Source organism: Monodelphis domestica, chromosome 7 (assembly GCF_027887165.1).
Source record: "Monodelphis domestica isolate mMonDom1 chromosome 7, mMonDom1.pri, whole genome shotgun sequence".
NCBI classification, from domain to species: Eukaryota; Metazoa; Chordata; class Mammalia; order Didelphimorphia; family Didelphidae; genus Monodelphis; species Monodelphis domestica.
Window position 1 is genome coordinate 76,967,295 of NC_077233.1, and position 23,609 is coordinate 76,990,903.

Consider the following 23,609-nt stretch of genomic DNA (forward strand, 5'->3'; position numbering starts at 1 on the left):
AATTCCCTGGCACAGAGTATGTGTTTAATGAATGCTTATCCATAGGATAAAAGATGATAGATTTAGAGACAGATGCAACCCTAGGGAAATCTTTAATCCAATCCCTTCATTTTAAATAGGTAAAAAGCAGAAGCCTAGAAAAAGTTTCACTCACTAGCCCAAGGCCATAGCTAGTAAATGACAGGCTCTAGAGTGGAACCCAGGAACTGTGTCCAAATTCAGTTTTATTTCCAAAAACAGAATAAAATTAAATTCACAATTTAAAACAACAGCAGTTAACCATGATGGGTATGTGAAATGGATAAGATTCTGTCATTGATACTCACCATTCTAAAGCACTTAATTAACTTCTGAATTATGCAATCTATAAAGCTCAATTATGTGAATTGCTTCTCCCTGTAGTTCATAGGAATTAAAAAAGTAAGCTTCCATTACTTCGTCAAATAGAAAACTCCTCAGGAATCATTTGATGGGAGTGGAGTGACTGGTCCATTTTATTTCAGTATTTGAGAGGGATGATCACTTACCCCAGTAGTCTTTGTGTGTAGGTTGTTGGGTTCTTCCTCCTTTTTGGTAACTTCTCAGGCAGTATTTGCAAATGATGACCTGATAGACTGAGTGGGAAGTTTCTTAACAGTAAGGAGATATCTGCCCCCCATTGCCTCATCACTCTAGCATTCTATTGTACGTGCATTTACCCTGTCCTGGGCACAATGCTAGGTCCTGGGAAAACAAAGCCAAAAATGAAAATAGCCCCTGCTCAACTGAGGCTTACATTCTATCTGAGCCTTTTAGAAAAAGCACCTTTCAGAAGCACTTTTATATAGACTGGCATTATCAGCTGTGATCATTGATTTTACAGAGGAAATTGGGGATTAGATTAAGTGATTTGACTATATGCATGGCTATAGTAGGCAGTGTTATAGGCAGGATTTAAACTCAGATCCTCAAGACCAGCACTTTATTAAAAACTTAAAATTCTCATCCCTTTATGGATCCTGTTTTCAGAAGGTGTCATAGATTGGAGGCTGCTGGCATTGCCCACAGATGACACTGCCCCAACTATTAGGACTCCTGCTTGGTACTTGTAAATAGAAGAGATGTGTCATATAGTAGCAATTTCTTTGAACTATTCAGGCTACCACAAATATATTTTTTCCCCCTTAAACTACACAATTCCTGGGGTTAGCTTTTGAAGATAAGTGTTCCATGAAATGGAACTTCAGGAAATCCAGAGTATCCCAGAGCCTCACTAACACTTTTCTTGGCATCTGTGTCCCAGGGGATGCCTTGGATATCAGAAGGTCAGTACTCGGTCATAGCTAGATAGATTTAAAAATATTTCATTATTACCTTATTTTTATATTGCTCTGGCTTCCCTCTGTCCTTCTTCCTCCTTCTCTATCCCCCCACTCCTAGGCAGGTGTTAGCCTGGGTCTTATGAGACTAGCTGGGACTATGAGACTAGCCCATAGTCTTATAGCAGAGGTTCTTATTTTCTCTGTCTAGCTCTCTTTTTGTCTCTGTGTGTCTCTATCTCTATCTGTCTTCTCTCTTTGTCTTTCTCCCCTTCCCTATCCCCTGTCCCTTGGGAGTCTGGTAAAGCTTATTATGCATCCTTTTTCAGAATTCTGTTTTTAAATGCAAAGGGCTATAAAGGAAACCGATTATATTGAAATACATTTATCAAAATATTATAAAAACTCAAGTCCTACAGTTAAGAACTCTTGTCTGACAGTGTTTCCTGAAGATCAAACAGTTTGTATATTGTTACATTTAAAAGGGTGTTGGTCTAGACTCAGAGGATCTGGGTTTAAATGTCACTTCTGATGCTTATTTAAGTCCTCCAGACTTTGCCTCCATGGATGCAGCCTTTTGACCCATCAGTGAGAGAAGTGAGTAAGCTAGATTGTCTGTAAAGCTTCTTCCATGTTTTTTTTTTTACATCATCCTAAAGTATTAGAGGTAGAATTTAAGCCAACATCTTTGTGATTGCAAGTCCAGTATGGTGGAGGGCATAGAATGTTAGAAGCCATAGATTCCAGTCCTGTCTATGACACAGACTTGTAGGTTTGTAGGCAAATTGTTTCACCTTTCTAAGCTTAAATGAATTCACACATTTAGAATTGAGAAGGACCGTTGATCCCATCTAGTCCCATCTCCTCATTTTATTGTTGTTCAGTCATTTTTCAGTTGTACCCAACTCTTAGTGTCACCCCATTTGGGGTTTTCTTGGCAAATATACCAAAGAGGTTTGCCATTTACTTCTCCAATTCATTTTACAAATAAGGAAACTGATATTAGCTGGGTTAAGTGGTTTGTCCAGGTTTATACAGCTAGTAAGTATCTGAGGCCAAATTTTAACTCAGAAAAGTGAATCTTTATGTCTTCAGGCTTGATATTCTGTCCATCGAGCTGTCCTACCATATAATTTTCCAGATGAGAAAACTGGGGTTCAGAGATGTTAAGAGGTTTGCCAGAAGTCATACGTTCCCTAAATGACAAAGACAAAGCATGATTTGAAAATGGGCACTTTGCCTCCTAATGAGATAATGTATGGAGGGCACTTGGCTAGCTTTAGAATATTATTGAAATGTCAGTTACTGTGATCCAGTTAGAGAATCTTAATTGCAAGTTAATGGTAGAAAGAAATTCATTGGGCTTACAACTTTTCAAGAGTGCATCTTTCCCAGCTTTGAAAGTCACATGCTGGATTTATTAAATACTTAAAAGAAAAAAGCAATCTGTATTCATTCGAGATTTGTCATTTTCATGTATAGCCATCCTTTTCAGTTCCATGCTAATTATAGATATTTTCATTTTATTTGATGTTTTCTTAAGTTTAAAAAATTTTTAAGAGGCAGGGGATGCTTTTATAAGATCTTTTTTTTTTTAAACATTTACCTTCTTTTATAGAATTGATACTAAGTATTGGTTCTGAGGCTGAAGAGTGCTTAAAGTTAGGCATTTGGAATTATTGATTTCCCCAATGTCACCCAGCTAGGAAGTATCAGAGGTCAGATTTGAATTCAGGATATCCAATCTCCAAACCTGGCTCTCTAAGCCGCAATAAGAATCTCTTCTCTCAGGTTTGTTGCCTTGACTCATGTGAGATCTGTTATTATTGAAATTATAATTGAGAAAAATAATTATTCCAGTGTGATAGTCATATTTATTATATAATTTGGAAGCCAGAATTGAAATTACTTTATAAGAAGCTTGCTCTCTTTCCTCTTAGAACCTGAGAATTATGTCTGTTGTTGATAGATCCTGGAAAATTTCCAGGCATCCCTGATTGAATTTCTCAATAGTCTTACATTTATTGATTCTGGGGATTGTAAGAAGAGTCTCTAAAGATGAAGCCATTTAGGTGACTTTGAGTTGGGTGCAGCTGATGATGGCAAAACTAGGTATAGTCATGAATTGAATGCTTATCTGATCTGATTCACAATGCTTCAGGATACACAAATGTTTTAGAAATTTAATTTACAGTTTGATTTCTAATTCTGTTCTTATGACAATGAATTTGACATGAAAGAATAAAAATCTAGTCTGATTAACCTTTTTTTTAAAGTTTTAAATTTTATTTTATTGATCAATTAAGAAATTTTTTCCATGGTTACATGATTCATGTACTTTCCCTCCTCTCCCTCCCACCCCTCTTCCATAGCTAATGCACAATTCACCTGTGTAACTGATCAAGACCCATCTCCAGACTATGGATATTTGCACTAGGGTTTTCATTTAAGAGTCTATCCCCAGTAATAAAACCATCAGCCCATGTGATTAAGCAGTTGTTTTTCTTCTGTGTTTCTACATCTTCACTTCTTTGTCTGGATGTGAATAGCATTCTTTCTCATAAGTCCCTCAGAATTGCTGCTAGTAGAGAAGGCCATTACAGTCAATTGTGCCACAGTGTATCATTTTCTGTATATAATGTTCTGCTCCTTTCACTCTGCATCCATTCCTGGACATTGTTCCAGTTCACATGGAATTCCTCCAGTTCATTGTTTCTTAGAGCACAATAGTGTTCCATCACCAACAGAACAGGTAGTACCATAATTTGTTCAGCCATTCCCCAATTGAAGGGCAGCCCCTCATTTTCAAATTTTTTTGCACACACAAAGAGTGTAGCTATAGATTTTCTTGTACATGTCTTTTTCCTTATTATCTCTTTGGGGTATAAACCCGAGCAGGGTCAAAGGCAAACAGTCCTTTAAAGCCGTTGGGGCATAGTTCCAAATTGCTATCCAAAATGGTTGGATCAGTTCACAACTCAACCAGCAATGCATTAGTGTTCCTATTTTACCACATCCCCTCCAACATGTATTACTTTCCTTTGCTGTCATGTTAGACAATCAGCTATGTGTGATGTGGTACCGCACAGTTGTTTTGATTTTCTTTGATTATAAAAGATTTAGAACACTTTTTCATGTGCTTTTTGATAGTTTTTATTTCCTTATCTTTCCCCCCTTTTTTGTACTCTTCATCCCACTCCCTCGCCCCCTTGGTTTTTCCCTCTCAACTTCCCTAATAGTGTAAGGTAGAATTCGATACCCCAATGGATCTAGATGCTCTCCCCTCTCAGAGTTGATTCCACTGAGAGTAAGGTATGAGTATTACCTATCAGCACTCTCTTCCTCTCCTTATAATAGTATTCTTCCCTTCCCCCTCCCATGTGCCTCTTTGTGTGGTATAGATTATCCTATTTTTCTTATTCCATCAAGTCTCTCTTGATGGCATCTTTTATTCTCCTCCTTTCCTTTTTTGGCATGTCATTTTCAACCACTTAGTACCCTAACCTGTACCTATGAATAATTCTAACTACTATAATAGTGAATACAGTTCTTTAGAGTTACAAATAACATCATTCCATATGGGAATATAAACAATTTGATCTTATTGGAATTCTTAAAAAAATTTTTTTTAAACATTTTTTTCTTTCCCCTCTCTTTCTAATTTAGTTTTTCTTGTTTCTTTTGATTTTTGTGTTTGGATACTAAACTTTCCATTTAGTTCTGGTCTTTTGTTTATAAATACTTGGAATATAAACAATTTTATCTTATTAGAATCCTTAACATTTTTTTAAATAATTTTTTTCTTTCTCCTCTCTTTCTCATTTACTTTTTCTTGTTTCTCTTGATTTTTATGTTTGGATATTAAACTTCCCTTTTAGTTCTGGTCTTTTCTTTATAAATACTTGGAAATCTTCTATATTTTTGAATGGCCATACTTTCCCCTGGATATATATAGTCATTTTTAATGGGTATATGATGCTTTGTTATAGACCCAATTCTCTTGTCTTTCATAATATCATATTCCAAGACTTGCCGTCCTTTAGTGTGGAGGCTGCCCAATCCTGTGTAATCCTGATTGGCTCTCTTTGATATCTGAATTATCTCTGGCTTCTTGTAAATTTTTCTCCTTAGCTTGGTAGCTCTTGAATTTGGAAATAATATTCCTAGTGGTTGTCTTTTGAGGATTTAATGTAAAGAGTGATCTGTGGATTCTTTAACTGTCTCTTTTGCCCTTTTGTTGAAAAATATCAGGGTAATTTTCTTAGATAATTTCTTGTAGTATGATTTCAAGGTTTCTGTTCATTTCAAGGTTTTCAGGTAGGCCTATGATTCTCTAATTGTCTCTCCTGGACCTGTTTTCCAAGTCAACCATCTTCTCAGTGAGATATTTCATGTTTACTTCTATTTTATCATTCTTTTGACTTTGCTTTATTAATTATTGCTGTCTTGTGAGATCATTATCTTCTGCTTGTCCCATTCTATTATTTTAAAGACTGTTTTTCAGCTATCATCATTTGCTTTTTCCTTTTGGGTTTGGTCTATCCTGTTTTTCATGGTTTCCAGCTATTTAATTCTGGTATCCAATTTGCTCATCATTTCATTTGATTTCTGGGCTTCTTTTTCCAAGTACCAATTTCTGTCTTTAAACTGTTATTTTCTTTTTGAATTATTTCCCACTTTTCTTACCAAGTTTCTTCTATCTTTCTCATTTGATTCATCATCTCAAATCTAACTTCCTCAAGAGCTTGTGACCAATTTCTATTTTTTTTTTTTTTTTGAAATTTTGGGTGTATTTACTTGTTTGTCATCCTCTGAGGTTTCCTGTAATTTGGAATTTTTTTTCCATAAAAATTATTGAGGGTCAATGCTTTTCTCATGTTCTTTTTTTTTTTTTTTGGTTGAAGATTGTATTTCTTGGGTGTTGATGGCCATTGCTTTGTTGGTTTTTTTCTTCCCTTCCCAGCCAGAAGTCTGAATGAGGAGGGCAGGTTCTCTATGTATGGAGCTACAGAGCTGTTTTTGCCCTGAGGCTATTTTTCAAGTTTCTGTGGCTTCTGCTGTGTGTTGCCCCTTTCTGTTCTATCTCTGTGCCCAAGGTCCATTTTCCTCAGCCTCCTGGAGTCCCAAGGCTAGCTGCTCTCAGGGGTAAGTCTATGGTGTTGTCATCCAGCTCCCAAGAACCTAGAGATTGCCCTGCTTCCACTCTGATTCTAGTGTGCTTGCTCTACTTGGCGCATAGGTGTAATCGTGGAGGGTTGATCAGCTAGTCTTTTGGTGGGAATTATTTAACCCCCTCAAAATGTGGAAATGTCCAGATCCCACCTACCTTTGTGATATTCAAATCACTTTAAAAGACTGATATATATATATTATATATATATATACATATATACATATATGTATGTATGTATGTATGTATGTATATATATACTTAAGGTCTTCAACGAATTCACTTATGTAATTTGGCAGCTGACAAATTTTTATGGTGTGTTAATTACAACAGGAGAGAGAGACACAGAGAGAGAGACAGAGAGAGAGACAGAGAGAGAGAGAGAGAGAGAGAGGAGAAAGGAAAGGGATTAGTCCTTATCACTCATGTGACCAGTCTGAAGGAAAGCAGCCAAGCACCAGCCTAGAACTGACTCTCGCCCTCCTCACAGGAAGTCCCGAGAACTCCTGAGACTGTTCTCTACCTCACTTCCTGTGTCTCACATGTGGCATTGGTGGCTCTAGCTTGACCTTGGATCGCCCAGAGATCTGTCCTTTTTTTTGCACATGTCTATTGAAGGCCATATTCTCGAATAATTAAATCTTGAGTTTGCTGCAGCCCTTCCTAATCTTGTTACACTGGGTAGGGTGGAGAATGTGGTTTAGAGACCTGATTCTGTTATTCCAAGTATCTCTATTGTTATTGATCTGGAAATAGCCAAATCAGATCTTCTAAAGAATGGTCTGAATAGGGTGGAGTAGTTTTGAACTTCACACCTTCAAGGCTTAGTCCTATAGTGGATCCCCTTCACTCATGTGATTTTGTTTTTTTGTCCTCTTGAGGCACCTTATATCCATTGATGGTGAGGAGAGTAAGAGCCTTGATTCTACAGCCATCTTCATTCCTAATTCAGCCATCTTAGTTCCTAATTCAGTTCTATAGGACAGCAGTACTCTTTTCTTGCTCCTTTTACATTTCTTCTAATTTATGAGTGAAAAGCAAAAGGTATAATTAGTTATTGGTATATAAAATTTTTTTTCAGGTTTTTCCAAGCTGAGAAATTTTAAATGGAATTAATGTAATGTGGTCTACTGAGTGCCCTGGTAGTGCAGTATTCTGTTGTCTTGGAGACCTTGGTTCAGAGGCAGAATATGAGTATTTTAGGCTTTGGTTAGTTCAGCCAGGGAATGTTGTGAGGTAATGCATTCAATTTCTTGGAACTTGGGTTAAAAAAATGGCATTTTCTTGGCAAGCTGGAGGTGGCTAACTCATGGAGCAGCATTTGCTTTGCCCAGTTTAGGATTATTTACTTAACTTCCAGGAGTATATTAAATTTAATGACCAGTATCAGGAAAAGAAGAATACACACACACACACACACACACACACACACACACACACACACACGCACGAGGGGAAAGGTCAGAGGAGAATATAGGAAAGTAGAAAATTTTTGCCTATTTCCACTTTTCTGTTACGATTTCCATGAGTATTCTGTTCTACTAGAATGATAGAACTTCCTTTGGAGAATTAGGTTTTGGGAATATACCATTTTTCGTCTCTTAAAATACCTTCATAGATTTTTACCTTATCATCATAATTGTTAGACTGAACTTTGGGAAACTGGACTGATAACTATTTTTAGCTAAATTTCACTTTTTGTGTAGGAATTCTGCTTTAAAGTCTCTCCTTGTGACTTATGGCACAAGAAACCTTTTGAATCCCTACTTCATGAAATCATACTCCTGAATGGCTTGTATCCTATTTTTGGGTCTTTCAGATCCATGGATCTGAATCCTTTTCATTCAGTGATGCTTTCTTTGTTGTCGTTTATGAGTTATGCATTTATCATAGTGTCTCATTTATTTTCTTTAGATGATAAATCCCTTGATGGCAGTAACTACATTTCCCCATGCTTCTTTATAACTTCTCACCAGAGTTCAGAAACCAGTCAATGTTAACAGGTTATCTATAAACTAATTTGATAATGAAGGAAAGGTATAGAGTTCTGTGAAACATTCAGAACTATATGAACACATATGGATTCCTTGTGGATCTTATATTTCTGTGTGAAAAGGCACTTTTATTAACATACCCTTAAAATAGTTATTGGGTTGTTTTTTTTTTAATCCATATCTTCCATCTTAGAATCAATACTATGTATTTGCTTTTAATCCACTGAACCATTTGGCTACCCCATCACCCCTTTTAAAAATCTCTTCTGATCTCTTAAAAGTAATGTTTGGAGGTTAAGAGCTAGAAGGGGCTTCAGTGCTTCTTAAATGTGGATTACTGGGGGTAGAGATGGGGAGGTACTAATATTTTTAATATTAATAACATTTAAACTTTAGTTTCCTATTAAAATAGTCTTCCCTTTTCCTACTCCATAATTGCATGAGCTAGATTTTTTTACATATAGTTCATCTAACGCAATCTCACAACAGATTGAATATAGAGGCTAATAAGAGAATCTAGCTGTCTTCTATTAAACCAGAAACCAAAGAAATTTGAAACCATATTCTGATCCCTAATTTTTTGCAGAAAATGTAGTTATTTTTCATTCAAATATCACTTATGTTTAGGTAATTGATTAATAAATTATTTTTAGAAGAAATAAGATATCTTTATTTCTCTGTTTTAATATCTAATTTACCAAATTTTAATAGAGGAAACCAGAGACGTACTAGAGCTAAATCTAAAACTCCATAGTGGATTGCTAATTTTTCAGTGTGAGAATTTATACCTCATTAACTGAAAAACATCACAAATCAGGGCTTGATTTAGTATTTTATTGGTTATGTAGAGACAGATTTAAGAAAGTGTTGGAGAAAATGGTAATAACACAGTTTAAATTTAGAATTGTGTTGTGCCACATATTCCTTCCTATTTGATGCTGCTTTAAGAAATTTACCAGCACAACCCCAATAATCAAAGAATCTCTTAGAGGTCATCAATAATTTATAAGACACCAAAAATCTGAGAATTGCCGAAATAGTCCATCCTCTCTCCCTTTCCCTCTCCCTCTCCCTCTCCCTCTCCCTCTCCCTCTCCCTCTCCCTCTCCCTCTCCCTCTCCCTCTCCCTCTCCCTCTATAGCAATTCAATTACAGGTCTTTAATTTATTCTATTCAAAATGAAGGCTCGGTTTGCTGTTGTGGAAAGTACCCTGGATCAGTAGAAGAGAATTTGAATTCTGGTGGCTTCTTACTTTGTGCCTTTGGCCAAATCTCTTCAATTTCTCTGGGCCTCAAGTTCCTTACATGTTAAATGACAGGGATAAGAGTAGATCCTCTTCAAAGCCCTTTCTTTCCAGTTCTCCATCCCATGTGATTTTAGTATCTGCTTGGGGGCACATGACAGTTTACCAGAAGTTTTTCATGATAACAATCCTGTAATGAAGGTAATTGACATTTCCTTTCCTCTTTTAAGTTTGGGATGACCTTCATTCATTTCTAAAAATAGATCAGTTAGGTCAGGGAGCAGTATAGTTACAGACTAGGATTATCATTATCTCTATTTTACAGATAAGGAAACAAAACCCCAGAGAGACTAAAGGAGGAAAGAGGTCACAGAGCTAGTAAGTGAACGAACCCCATAATCTATGTTCTTCCCATCATATTTGTGATGCTGAGTTTATACAAATATTGCTAATTCTAATCATAAACTCAGCATCACAAACATTTTGGCTACCACAATTTGTCTACACATGTCTATTCCCACCAAACATTGCACCCTCATAGAATAGAATCTCTTGTAATGAACAGCTCCATCAAGGACCAATTTCTCTAGAAAGCCTTTCTCCCTATAGTCTTCTGTGCCTAATTGTTTGCTAGTGCCCTCCCTCCATTACTATCTTGTATTTTTTCTGAATTTGCATGCTTATGCACATCTTGTCTCTCCTATTAGAGTATAAAATCCTTTAGGAGTAGGAGCTTTTTAATTTGAGGCCCTTGGTGTCTCACACAATGTCTAGAAAACAGAAAACACTTTATAAATGCATGTTGATTGAAATTTTGGTTATACGATGAGTTTGTCAGTCCATTTGAACCCTATGCTGTGAGCACTCTCTTTGTCTCTTTCTCTGTCTGTTTCTCTTGTCTGTCTGTCTGTCTGTCTGTCTTGTCTATTCCATATACACATGTGTGTGTATGTATATATACATACACAAACATAAACATACATACATACATACACATAGATATTAGATTTTGAATTTTTTTTATAATTGGTAAATATTTTTTCTCTCCTCCTTAAATGTAAAAGAAGAAATAAAACCCCAATAGCAAATGTGCTTAGTCATGCAAAACAATTTTCCATATTAGCCATGTTCAAGCAAGTGTGACTTGCTTCACATGGTCCATTACCTCTCTGTCAAGAGTTAGATAGGATGTTTTAGCACGTGTTCTCTGGAGTTATTATTGATCTGAGTTTTTAAGTCTCCAATTTTTTTCCAGTGTTGTTACAATATAAATTTTCTCTTGGTTTTGCTCACTTCATTCTGCCTTAGTTCATACAATGAACCTTTTCCTTATCATTTCTATAATGATATTCCATTTTGTTCAATCAATCACTAAAACATTGTAAAGATGGTATTCCATTATGTTCAGTCAATAAATATTTCTTAGGTGCCTACTATGTGCCAGGAACTGTGCTAAGCACTATGGTTACAAAAAAGCAAAAAGACCATTTTCAATCATTCATATGCAGTAATTTGTTTAGCCAGTTTCCAGTTGCTCCTTCTAGTTTTGGGTAAGATCCAGAGAATAAATATTTATTTAGCACTTTATTTGTTGTAAGCACTGTATACAAATAGAAAAGGCAAGATGATCCCTTGTCCTCAACATGCTTACATTCTAATAGAAGAAAACACTTATAGTTTGATAAGTAATTTATTGTGTGTAGCAAATTGTGATTGAATAGCAAAGAAAACCAAAGCAACTTTATTTTTTCTGTAGTTCCTCTGTCTTGCCCTTGACTTTGTATCCCCACTTCACTCCCACCCCCAAATCTGTGACCTTCAATATATCTGTTTGGGCAGAATTACAAGAGATAACTAGCTTGAAGAAGAGCCTTCCCTGTTATTGTCCCTCAGCAACAGGCCCGTCCAACCAAAGGATATCCCATCTGTGTTCCTGCCCTAGGGACCCCCTTTCCTCCTCATCAACAACTGCTCTGTCTAATCCTGCGATACCCATACCCAAATCACTGAGTCTATATAAGCTTTGTCCTTTTATTCCTTTGGGGAGTCTCCACTGTTGTGGCTCCTTGCTGATGAAGTCAATAATTCATTCTCTTTCATTCCTAAATTTATAGTATTGGATTTGGGCTTGAGGGTTTTATTTTTGGTTCTGGTTCTGGTTTGTGGAAGTATTGACAATTCTACTCACAAATGATATGCCGTTTTATAGAAAAATATCATTAATTTGATAGTAGTGTCCCCAGAGTTAGAAGTGGAAATAAATCTAGGGGAAATGAGAAAATACATATGAAGCAGACTAGTTAGATTTCACACCATTTGGGAGCAAAGGGTCCCTCACAAATCTAAGGATCATTAATTTCAAGGTGGAAGAAACCTTGGGAGGTCATCTTGTCCAGCCCACATTTGCCTATGAAGAGAAAAACTTGTGGCCAAAACAAGAGAAATGACTTTCCAGTATCATGTTGGATAGAAAATGTTAGAAAGTCAGGATGTAAAATCAGGTTCTCTGACTCCAAAGAGATATGGGCTCAAATCCCACCTTAAATACCTATCAGTGGAACCATAGGCAACTCATTTTGTCTGAGCTTTAGTTTTTTCATCTGTAAAATACAGGATAATATTATCTCTTCCAAAGTACCTATTTTAATGGATTATGTGAGAGTGAAAAGAAAAGATCCATATAAAGCATTTTGCATAAATATGTGTGTGTATGTGTGTATTGTAAACCTTAAAATTTCTTAGACTTATAAATGTTGGAAATTTCACAAATTTCCAACATTTATAAGTCTAAGAAATTTTAAGGTTTACAATATCTTAGCTTAAAATTGCACTAATGTTTGTGAGAGACCAGCGACAGAGAATATGTGTATATGTACACATATGTTCCTTTAGTTCAGTAATCCATCTGCTTTTGTTGAACCCTTCACAGTACGAAAATAATTATTTATATGAATGTTTGGAGTAGACATTTTAATAGAAATGGGATAGGTTGGATGTATAAACAATTGTTAATGATTAAATAATTTTTAATTACATTCTCATGTTAATTATGTGTATCTCACCTGTTTCTGATGAAAAGCAACTTCTTTGTTATTAGAATGGCTCTTCAATGTGTTTTCTTTTATGTGGTACAGATTAGAGTCTCTCCATGCCTTCTTCTCCTGTGTTATGTAATTCTTCTCTTCCTATAAATCCATCATAGGACTCTGCCCCCAAAACAACTTGCTTTAGATTTTTCGACCTTTTGTGGGCAACAATGGAATACCAGAATTCCATCAGTCAGTAACCTCTGGATCTCAATATGATTATCCCATCCCTTTTTCTGATCCTGCTATTCTTTCATAATATCTTTTATACTCCTTTCTGCAGTTTTTTGTTGGTAATATTCTGCAGGCCACTCATGGCCACCACACATCTTTTCACTACCCTTTGGGTGTCCCTGTAACTTTTAAAATATGAGATTCCATGCTTTGTAATAATATTGTTTCTCCCAAAGAATGTAATGTAAATTCGAGACAATTTCCCAGCTTCCTCAATGAAATCCATAGTGATTGAGATGAGATTGGCCTAATTATTCCCACAGGAAAACCCAAGTGAATGAAGAATACCTATTTGTCCAGACTGTAATATGCATTTGGATAGACAGACCACAAAGCTGCTCATCAGAAATATTTTGTATAGTCATTGCAAATGGACAGTTAGTGAGGCGCAGAATGAAATAAGGCCAAGAGGTTGGTATTTGTGGGAAACTGCATCATATTTCTAATGACACAAAGTTTCTCCCTAAGACAAAGGCTCTTTTTTTTTTTTAACACTGATACTCTTATGAGCAAGATGGTTGCAAGCATGGATTACTCTTGGAAAAACCAAATATAATTAAAATAGATTTTGCTCCCTTCCTATATACAGTTAGGTCTGAATTATTGCAAATAATAAATCCTCTGAAGTGGCCATATTATATGACTTCCATACTTCTACTGAGCTAGAAATAATCACCATATTTTATATAATTATGACTTTAGATAGTGAGAGTTCAAATTCCTGTGACCACTTCAGGGGATTCATTATTCAGGATAATCAGCATTTAGCTGCTCTCAAAACCTATATATGAGGAAACAAAAAATACAGTGACAGACAACACAGAAGATTTTTATTTTCACAACTATGTATCTGTAACTCTGATTTGGTTATTTTCATCCTATAAAAGTCCTGTATTCTTTGGTGATTTATTTGTATGAGGATTCCTCTTAGACCTAAGCTACAGATGAATATTGAAAAATTTAAAAGCTATAGTGTCTCATAAACTATTTGAATGGCAAATTTTTTTTTATCTACAGATAAATGAATGAGCCCATTGATAGCAGGTTTTTGAATAATCTTTTAAAAAATCTTATCTTGTTACCCACAAAAATGAACAATATGGAAATATGATTTGCATGATAATATATGTATAACTCAGATTAAATCACTTACCAACACCAAGAGGTAGAAAGGAAGGGAGGGAAGGAGATAAGTTCATTCACATAGGAAAATTTGTGAGGAAATTAGTTAAAACATGTAATTGGTAAAACATCAGTTAAAAAAATTAAAACCTTTCTTTATCTGTTTTTAAAAAATACCCCCTTGCTTTTCTGTCTTAGAATACTAAGTATTAATTCTAAGGCAGAGAAAACTGGTGACAACTAGGCAATTAGGATTAAGTGATTTACTCAGGGTCATCCAGCCAAGAAGTATCTAATGTCAGATTTGAACCCAGGAATTTCCAATCTCCAAGCCTGGAACTCTATCCACTGAGTCACTAAGTTGCAAACTAAAAATGCATTCTTTTCAATAAGCACCTACTATATGTCAGTGCTAGGAGTACAAAGAAAATAAAAATGATGGTCCTTGCTGTCAAAGAGCTCACAATCTAATGTGGGAGACCACATGCAAACAACTATGCCTATATATATTTCTCCCAAAATATATGGGGGAAATCTGGAGATAAATCTCAAACTGAAAGCACAAGGGGAAGAGGGATGGTAACCAGAAAAAGGTCATACAACTTAGAAGTGCCTGAGGCCATATTTGGACCCAGGACTTCCTGTCTTTGGTACTGACCTCTTACTTGCCCCTGTGATAATTAAAAAATATATATTTTTAAGTTTTTTGAAGACAGAGATCATATATGCAGTTAACTACAAGTGGATTATTAGTTAGATATTTTTAACTATATGTTTGTGTGTTGGATAGAAAACCATCTTGGTTCCTTCAAGTTTTCCTATAATTATAGATAATTGACTTATTTTCATTAATTCATAATTGCCATTAAGTATTTGAAGCACTTTAGATATAAAAGAGAGGTGAAAATTTTTATGCATGACACCTAGGAGCAGAAATAGCAGCACATAACACTGATTACTTTCTGAAAGTATAATGGGCAGGAAAAATACTTTGTAATAGAAAAAAGTGATTTTTTAAAAAAATTATATGCTACTGGGGTGGCTGGGGCGTAGTAGCAGGTTCCCCTTCCTTGAGGTCTTCAAGCAAAGCCTATAGAATCATTTGTGAGACAGGCACATTGTATAGAAAACTTTGTTTCAGACATGGATTGAACTAGAAACTACTTTGATTGCTCATTGATGTTTATTAAGTGCCTACTGTGTGTTAAGCATTATGCTAAGATTTTTTCAAATGCCCCAGTGTTTTGTGATTTTGTGATATTATTTTCTTTTGATACCTACCCAAAGTAATTTGACAACAGATTAAATTCTGTAAGGCTGGATTTTGTTTGTGTTTGAATATTTGTATTTCATTTGGTTTAGTATTTTTTGAAATGTCATAAATAAGAAAAAAAAATTTAAAGGAAGTCGTGGCTCCAGAGTTTTTAATTTATATCATTTTATTTTGGATATTTATAGCAAAGACATTTTACTTGCTACATATTTAGCATTTCTGCATTATGTGGAATATAGAAATAGTTAGTCCTTGAGGGAAAAAATATAATGGAATGGTAAGCTCCATTTGCCCCAAATTTTAGCTGCCTGCAAGTCACCTTTCAGTTGCTTCTAAAGGTGGATTTTTATAAGCATTTGAGCTCCTGAGTCAGCATCTTTTGGTGACTTTTTGTATGTAGTTTTTCATTTAAGGGCAAGTTTCTGTTGCCTAGGCACATATGATTTAAAACAATCTTTTAAAAAAAAAGCCATTATTCGACAATAGCATGTAGTGTTTTTTTTTTGTTTGTTTTTTTTTAAAGGCTTGATAGTAGAATTTAAAGAACAATTCATTAATTGTTAATCGCACTCAGTTTGGCCTGTAAAGAATAAATATCCCTGAGTTAGGTCTTGGGAAATCTTGGGGAAAAAAAAACACTTAGAAATTCAGTTTAAAAAAGTATTTTCTTATATGATTTCTTAACCTTTTCCAATGCCTGTTTTCAACCATCACTTAAAATGCAAATGACACTAGGTGGTGCTGTGAGGTAAGCAAATACAATTCCTTTCAAAGAAACAGGATTGATATATGAATTAAATTAAAGTCTATTTTGTGAAAATTATACTCCAAACCGTGCCACTCCTCCTTTTCCCCAACCCAGGACCTCAGACAAATTTTTTAGTCAATGTCCTCTCCTTAGTAAGACCTAATAGCTTGTTTAATATATTCACTTTAAATAATTCTGCAATATAGGGAGATTCTGTGTTTCTCTGTGTGTGTATACACACATATGTATATATCTATGTATAATACACATAATCACATCCTTTATTTTTAAGCTATAGTTGAACTAAGAAAAATATTCTCCATAGAAAGATATTCACTGCATTCTTTCCAAGAATACATTCATTTTATAAATTTAAATTGAAGCACATGCAACTTATTTTGACTACATGTTAGATAAATTGCTGATTGCTCTCCCTCTCACTCACTCCTTCTCTCTCTCTTACTCTACTCTTTCTCTCTTCCCTCCCCCCATCTATTATATCTATTATACATCCCATGAGAGTTTCTATTCCTATAAGTACCCATACTTTTGAGATTACAGGTCCAAATCTGCATGCATGTTTGTATGTACATTTAAGAAACTTTGAACAAAGAAAGAGTAGTGGGTTTGAATTCAGGAAGACATGAATTCATGGGTTATTTCAGCTTTGCCCAAGTCCCTTAACTCTTTAAGTTTTCATTTTCTCATCTAGAAAATGGGAATAATAGTAACATCTGCCTTACAGGAGATGTTGACCTGAGAATCCAATAAGCTGTTAAGCCAACAGACATTTTATAAGCACTTTTTTGTCAAATATTGTACTAAGAGCTGATACCAGGGAGGAAGAAAAAAGATTGGGGGAAGAATACACTGCCTACACTCAAAGCACTACACACATGTGAGTCTTGCGAGTGAATACTTTTATCATTTTGGACAAGAGTCACACAGGATGGGCAGATATTGGGATGGATTTCAATCAGTATCACTGGAGAGATTATCCAAGGCAATGAAATCACTAGTCCATTTGCACATTTGAACATTTTTCTTGGTAGCACCTAAGTTCTTATTTCATTGAGTCTTCTCATTGAGCTGTGAATATTTCAGAAACTTCATTCGTTTGGTACTGCATTAAATTATCAAGTTTTATCTCTTTAAAAATCAATCTCCAAACCTCTTTCTGAGGATTCAATTATCAATCCTCATTAGAATTTAACCAAGCTCACATTAGCCAAGTAACCATTAATGACTGTTTAGATACATATTTATAAGTACTAATTGATGCCCCAGGGAGTTCCCCAAGTTCCTCACTTAACCAGGACTTTGTAGCTTCCCTGAAATATCATTTTTGTTTCCTCAGCAATTTGTTTGGGTTGTCTGTGTGGTTCAAGTAGGAAGAATACTACATACCGAATCTCTGTATCTGTGAGACCAACGAGTCATTTCATTCCTGGAAGTCATTTTTTCATCTGTAAAATGAGGATTTAGATAATCTCTTCCTTGACATTCAATTCATAACTTTTATCTAGGCTTTTTTGCTTTTTACCATCTACCAATCATTAAAGTTTATTAAACACCTGTTATGTGCTAGTCATTCTGCTTGTCACTGGGAATCAGAACTTTAGACCCAAAGGGTACACAGTTAGCTCTGACCATTTACTTTAATGTGGGAGAAAACTTGAGATACAAAGACAAAAACTGAGCAGCCTCTCTCTTCAAGGAGCATATGTGCTAACATTTTTAATGTGAATTATTTACCAATATTACTTCTTATTTCTTGATTCTTCTGTGGTAACAAAGGTAAGTTTTACTTTGCCTCTTTTCTATGAATTGTATACATGCCTTATCTCCCAGGTAGAATGTAAAAACCCATTCAATAAAGTAGCTGGGGAGGGGAGGGGAGAGGGAGGGAGAGAATATATGCATGAGTTTATTTGTATATTGTGTGTATATATATGTATACACTTATATATGCATATACAGATTGTATTTATGTATGTGTGTATATACCCACACATACATTTTCATATAATTTACCTTTTCCTTCCCCACCCAAAGTAAGAATTATGTTTTTTTCTCTTTTCTTTGGGACCAAGGTTGATCACTGCAGTTAATCTGGGGTGGAGAGTATTCCAGTGTTTTCACTGGATTAGATAATTTCGTTGCCCTCTTCCATCTTTACCATTAAATGTTGCATTCTAGAATAAGGGGCTAGAAAATGTGCGTGAGAGAGAGACATAGATTAAAAGCTTGACAATAAAACTTGTAAGTGAGATTTACAAAGTAAGGTTTAGACCACATAATAAATTCCCAACTGTCTACACTAAGGAATACTGGAGGCTCTTTCCCTTTCCCCAAACAAATAAATATCATTTAAAATGTACTTTATAGTTTCAGTTTACATTTTTGGCATTAAGCTTATCTTTAAATTTTACTTAGACTAATTAAAATCAGTTTACATTCTTTGCACATATATCAGTTGACTTCTCTTTGTTGTCTGAATTTTTCTTAATATTCTCTTTATTTAAGAGAGAATTCAGTGTTGGTCAAATTGGAGGAAGGTATGTTGAGAATGATTAACATTAAATAAAAGTAATTAATTGGGGAATAACTATTTCATCTATCCAAGCCCCTTCCTTATTTTATAAATGAGATGATCTAGAACCAATGCAACTGAGTTTTTTTTTTTTAATGCTTATAGATAATTCAGGGAACAGATAATCTGCATGTGGGTAATTGAGAATTGATTGTTAAGAAAGCTTTCATGTACAACCCACAAAACTTTATTGTTTTTGGGAAATGAATGAAGTCTTTCTGCCAGAGAGGCGCAAAGGGGAACAAACCTCCTTTGTGAGTGTCTCAGGCCTGAAATGAGGGCGTGCCTATGCTTGAATTAGCTCAGGGGGGAAGCTGCACAGCTGCATTCTGCATTTTTCCCCCCAAATGACAGACAAGCAGTGCTATGCCAAAGACAAGTGAGTCAAGTGTTTAAGCCCATTAGTACCAGTTTGGCCATACGTATTTTAGACCTGGTGAAGCTGATGTATAATTACAGTGTATTTAATTATTTTCTGTTAAAATTGCCACAAATTTATGAATTTTAATTGACCCATCTGAAAATATGGAATTGTTATTATATTTTTTAGTGCAGCACATCTCTGGTGTGTGTGTGTGTGTGTGTGTGTGTGTGTGTGTGTGTGTGTGTGTGTGTATGTACACGTGTAAAAAAATTAGTTTAAATAAATTTTATCTCTCTTTTTATTGTGCTTGTGGGGAATACCTTCACTTGAGAAAGACAATATGGCATAGCAAAAAAGACCAATTGACAAAATGTGAGAAAACTTAGGTTCTCGAACTATTAAAAAAAAAAACCTTCATCCTCACCCTCTGTCTTAGAATCAATACTAAATAATGTTTCCAAGGTAGAACAGTAAAGTCTAGGTAGTTGGAGTTACATGACTTGCACAGCAAATATCTGAGGCTTTATTTGAACCCAGATCCTCCCAAACCTGCTTCTCTATCCACTATCCTACCTAGCTGCCCCTAGCTTACTCTTTAAACTGGGAGAAGATTAATCCCTTATCCTTTCTGGTTATTTTCCCTTATCTTTCAAATCACAAGCAAGTCCTTCCTGTCTCTAACCTGGTCAGTGTCACTTGATGGACCTTGTTCTCCTTTTCTGTTAAATCAGATACAGGACCAGTTCATGAGTTTCTCTTCCAACTCTAATGGTCTGTGATTAAGGGGATGTTATGCTATTGTTTCACTAGTTTCCGTGGGAAAAAACTACTTCAAGTTTTTTAATAAATAAAACCAAATGTCAAAGAAAAGAGACTCTTCTTGCTTCTTTTCTTCCTACATGAATTTAAAGTATTTGACCCAAGTATTGAAATCGGTAAATTAGCCTAGTGTTAATAATTGGTGACAGGAAAAGCAGCATATATCAGTTTTTCCCTCTACTAAGAAGCATTCCTACTCTAAAATATACCTCTGTGAAAAACCCTTCAGATACCCCAAAGTACTACTCTTGTAAATAATAGCTGCAAATTTTTAGAGCACTTTAAACTTTCTAAAACTCTTTACAAAATGTCATCTCATTTTATAACCCAATGATGTAGATAGTAATAGTCTTATTATTATCATTTTAAAGTTAAAGTAATTATGGCTTAAGCAGGTCAGTCAGCTTGTCTGTGGTCACACACTTGGGGAGTATCAGAGTCATGATTTGCATCTAGGCTATCTTAGATCTCCTGATTCTTACTTAGCTCTAGCCTTTTTTCCCTTTTATCAAACCACTTTTTTTTAATTTGTTATGTTCACCCACCAGGTATTTCTTCCCCTAATGAATAACTTTTATTTATAACCTTTTTTATATTACATCTGATTACTAAAATAGCCCCCTTTAGAATTCGTTTTTAACAAAAACAGCAAAAGTTTTTTTGAAAAAGCAGTGTAGCTGAATTTGACAGCATGTGCAACAATCTAGGATGTGTCCTCCTTTCCCTGGAACTAGTTTTTCAATCAATTTGCATTTGAATTTTATTTGTGTACTTGCTAGTGACTAGTGAATCTGCTTTCTTAGCATGGATTTGTAAAAGTTCCTATGGATCTCTCAAGTCTTTATTCGTTGCCTCTAGAGCAGCTAGCTCTAACATGTTACCCCTAAGTGAACATTGTAATCTTAAAATCTACATGGAAAAATATTTTAAAAGATTTTCATCAACTACATACTTTATAACACACATCTATGCCATTGTTATTGTAGGTACTTCCCTTGTAAATGAAGATTCCTATTTCTTTTTCTTTCTGGTGTTCTTGGCTATATTTTTCCTGTTGTTCATAGTGGTTGTCCAGTTGTGTGTGACTCTCCATGACCTCATTTTGGGTTTTCTGGGCAAAGATCCTAGAGTGGTTTGCCATTTCCTTCTCCAGTTCATTTTATAGATAAGGGAACAGTCACAGAGATAGTAAATATCTGTGGCACAAGGGAAGGAAGTAGAATGTCATGGCAGAGAAATCAATGGACCCATATAACTAGATTGTGGAGGGCATCAATAGGAGAAAAGGTAGGAAAGTCCCCATGGCAGAGCTTTTCATACTGGCTTTGGACGTGAACCTGTTGCATCAATATTTATAAGAAAGCAGAAATCATATGTTTTTTTCCCTACATTTAAAATAAATGATTCTTACATTATGCCATCTTTTGCTTCTGTAATACCCAGCTTCAGTACTTAAATGATCACTAAAAAAAATCTGAATTTCAATTTTGGCAAATTAATACAGATAGGAAGTTTGTTTGAACTTTTAAGTACCAGTTTTGTTTTGTTTTTTTAATTCTGGTTTTAGCTATCTGCTCTTTTGCTAGCCCCAATGTTGAGTTGCTAAAAATGGACTAAAACTGTGTGGCTTTTTTGCTGAGCAGAAACAGATTTTGTTTCTGAAAGTTACAGCAGTTACAACATTATGTTAAAAGGCATCATGGTGGATCAGCCAGAACAGTTCATTTAAATTCATTTTCATTAGAGATGGAATATTTACATGAAAGAGATTTCTGTGATACTCTTCAGTCATAACCTTATCCCCGCCAATTTATCGGTGTTAAAGTGTTAAAGAGAGCCTAGAGCCGGAGACCACACTTCCAGACTTAGGGAAAGGTTTAATGATTGGAGGAAGTAACATTTGAACTGGAGGTTTTGAACCAGGAGGGAGAGTGGCAGCAGTTGGTGAAGTTGGGTATTCAAGATGAAGAGTACAGCTTAGGCACAAATGTGAAAGTAGGACAATGAGGAGTGTATTCAGGCAATGTAGGCTAGACAGTATATTGTTGGATCATGAAGGATGTAAGAACTATTAGTATAAGATAAGACTAGGAAGACCGATAGGAACAAAATGGTAAGGTAGAAAAGTTTAGAAGGAAGAGGGCTTGAATATCAGGCTAAAATGTAGAGAACCTTATTGGGTAGGCTCTAAAGAAGTAATGGCACGGTCTATTCAGAGTGATAGTTTATATATATTAATCTGCTAACCATTTTAATTTGGGATCTGAGAGGAAAGAGACTCTAGACGCTGGGATAAAGAGAGGACAGGTGCAAGAGATTATTGTGGAGAGAACATGGACAGGATTTTGCAAGTGACTTGTAAGGGCTGTCAAAGAGGGAGTAGTCAAAAATGACTGAGATTACAAGCATCGGTTGACAGGAAGAATTGTGGAACTGCCAACAGATACAGGGAGTAAGTAATAAGAGTAGTCCTCAGAAAAGAGGATGAGTTGAGGCAGGTTTTAAATACGCTGAGTTTGAGGTGCTGACGGGACATCTAGAAGGTTATTGGAAACATGATACTAAAACTCAGGAGATGGGACTGTGGCTAAAATTAAAGGTTTTTTGTTTTTGTTTTTTTTAATTTGCTGGTGGTAATTTAAATTTTGTTTTGGTAGATTGTTGCTTTACACCATGATTATTTCCTCCCTACTTCAATCCCTTCCTTGTATCAAAGGAAACTTTTTAATCAAAGCCAGTCAAAATATCAACCACATTCAGTGATATATAGGAGACACAGGTCACCTCTGTGGTCCTCAACTCTCTACTAAGATGTGTTTCAGTCCTTTGCCTTTTAGCATGATTGTTTATATTATCACAATATTTTCCTGCTTTTTGCTTTCCTCTTCATCATAAAGTTAGAGATTTAGGAATCATCTGCATTTAAGTCAGAATCATAAACCAAATTTTTGTTTTATAAATCTTCAGTGCATGAGTTACTAAGTCAATACTTAAGATATTAAGATTAAGTAATTTGATAAAAAAATTCATCTTGGTGACACTCAGGCTAAATGAATTGGTGGATTTGTTTATGAGTTCAGGGCTGCCCACTCTAGTTTGGTTACTTCTCAGTCCACAGAAGCCATAAATCGCAGGATTTAGGATTTAGACCTAGAAGAGACTTTGGAGATCTTCTCATCTTAATCCTCTATTGCTTCTCAGGTAAAGACCTGTGTAGTATCTAAAGGGATCTTAGACATTATTGTGAGTAAAGAGAAATAGCAGCTATGTGATGACAAAGTGGCACAATGGGCAGAATGCTGAACCCAGGACTTCCTGACATCAAAGCCTGCCTTCTATCTACTCAACCATCTTCTCTTCTCACTTTGTGGATTACCCGTAACAAATTTCATGGTTGGGATGAGTTTTCACTTGCCGTTGAGCAACCTTCTAGGCAATTCTTAGAATGAGTGGGTGCTTAGAACATGCAAACTAATTTTAATATTAGCCTTAAAAGGCATGCAATTATCAGATAAGTTATTGTGCTGCCTCAAAGTACCTTCTAAAAACAATATATAGTATGCTTATAAATTATTGAGAATGATATTTTGACAAAGCTAAAATTCATCAAGAGATATTTGTTGAATACCTACTATATATTAAATTAGACCTTGTGCTAGGCACTT

The 23,609-nt window shown here is 35.4% G+C and overlaps 1 protein-coding gene across 4 annotated transcripts in view; it reads left to right on the forward strand.

Moving 5' to 3' along the window:
* GRB10 (growth factor receptor bound protein 10) overlaps nucleotides 1-23,609 on the forward strand; it is a 233,563-nt gene that overhangs the window by 100,630 nt on the left and 109,324 nt on the right. The window contains exon 3 of one of the 4 annotated variants that reach the window (XM_056804837.1): nucleotides 10,031-10,083. The exons of the other annotated variants lie outside the window; for them this stretch is intronic. The gene's annotated coding sequence lies outside the window, so the exon portion shown is untranslated. The remainder of the gene's footprint in view (nucleotides 1-10,030; nucleotides 10,084-23,609) is intronic. 4 annotated transcript variants of the gene reach the window in all.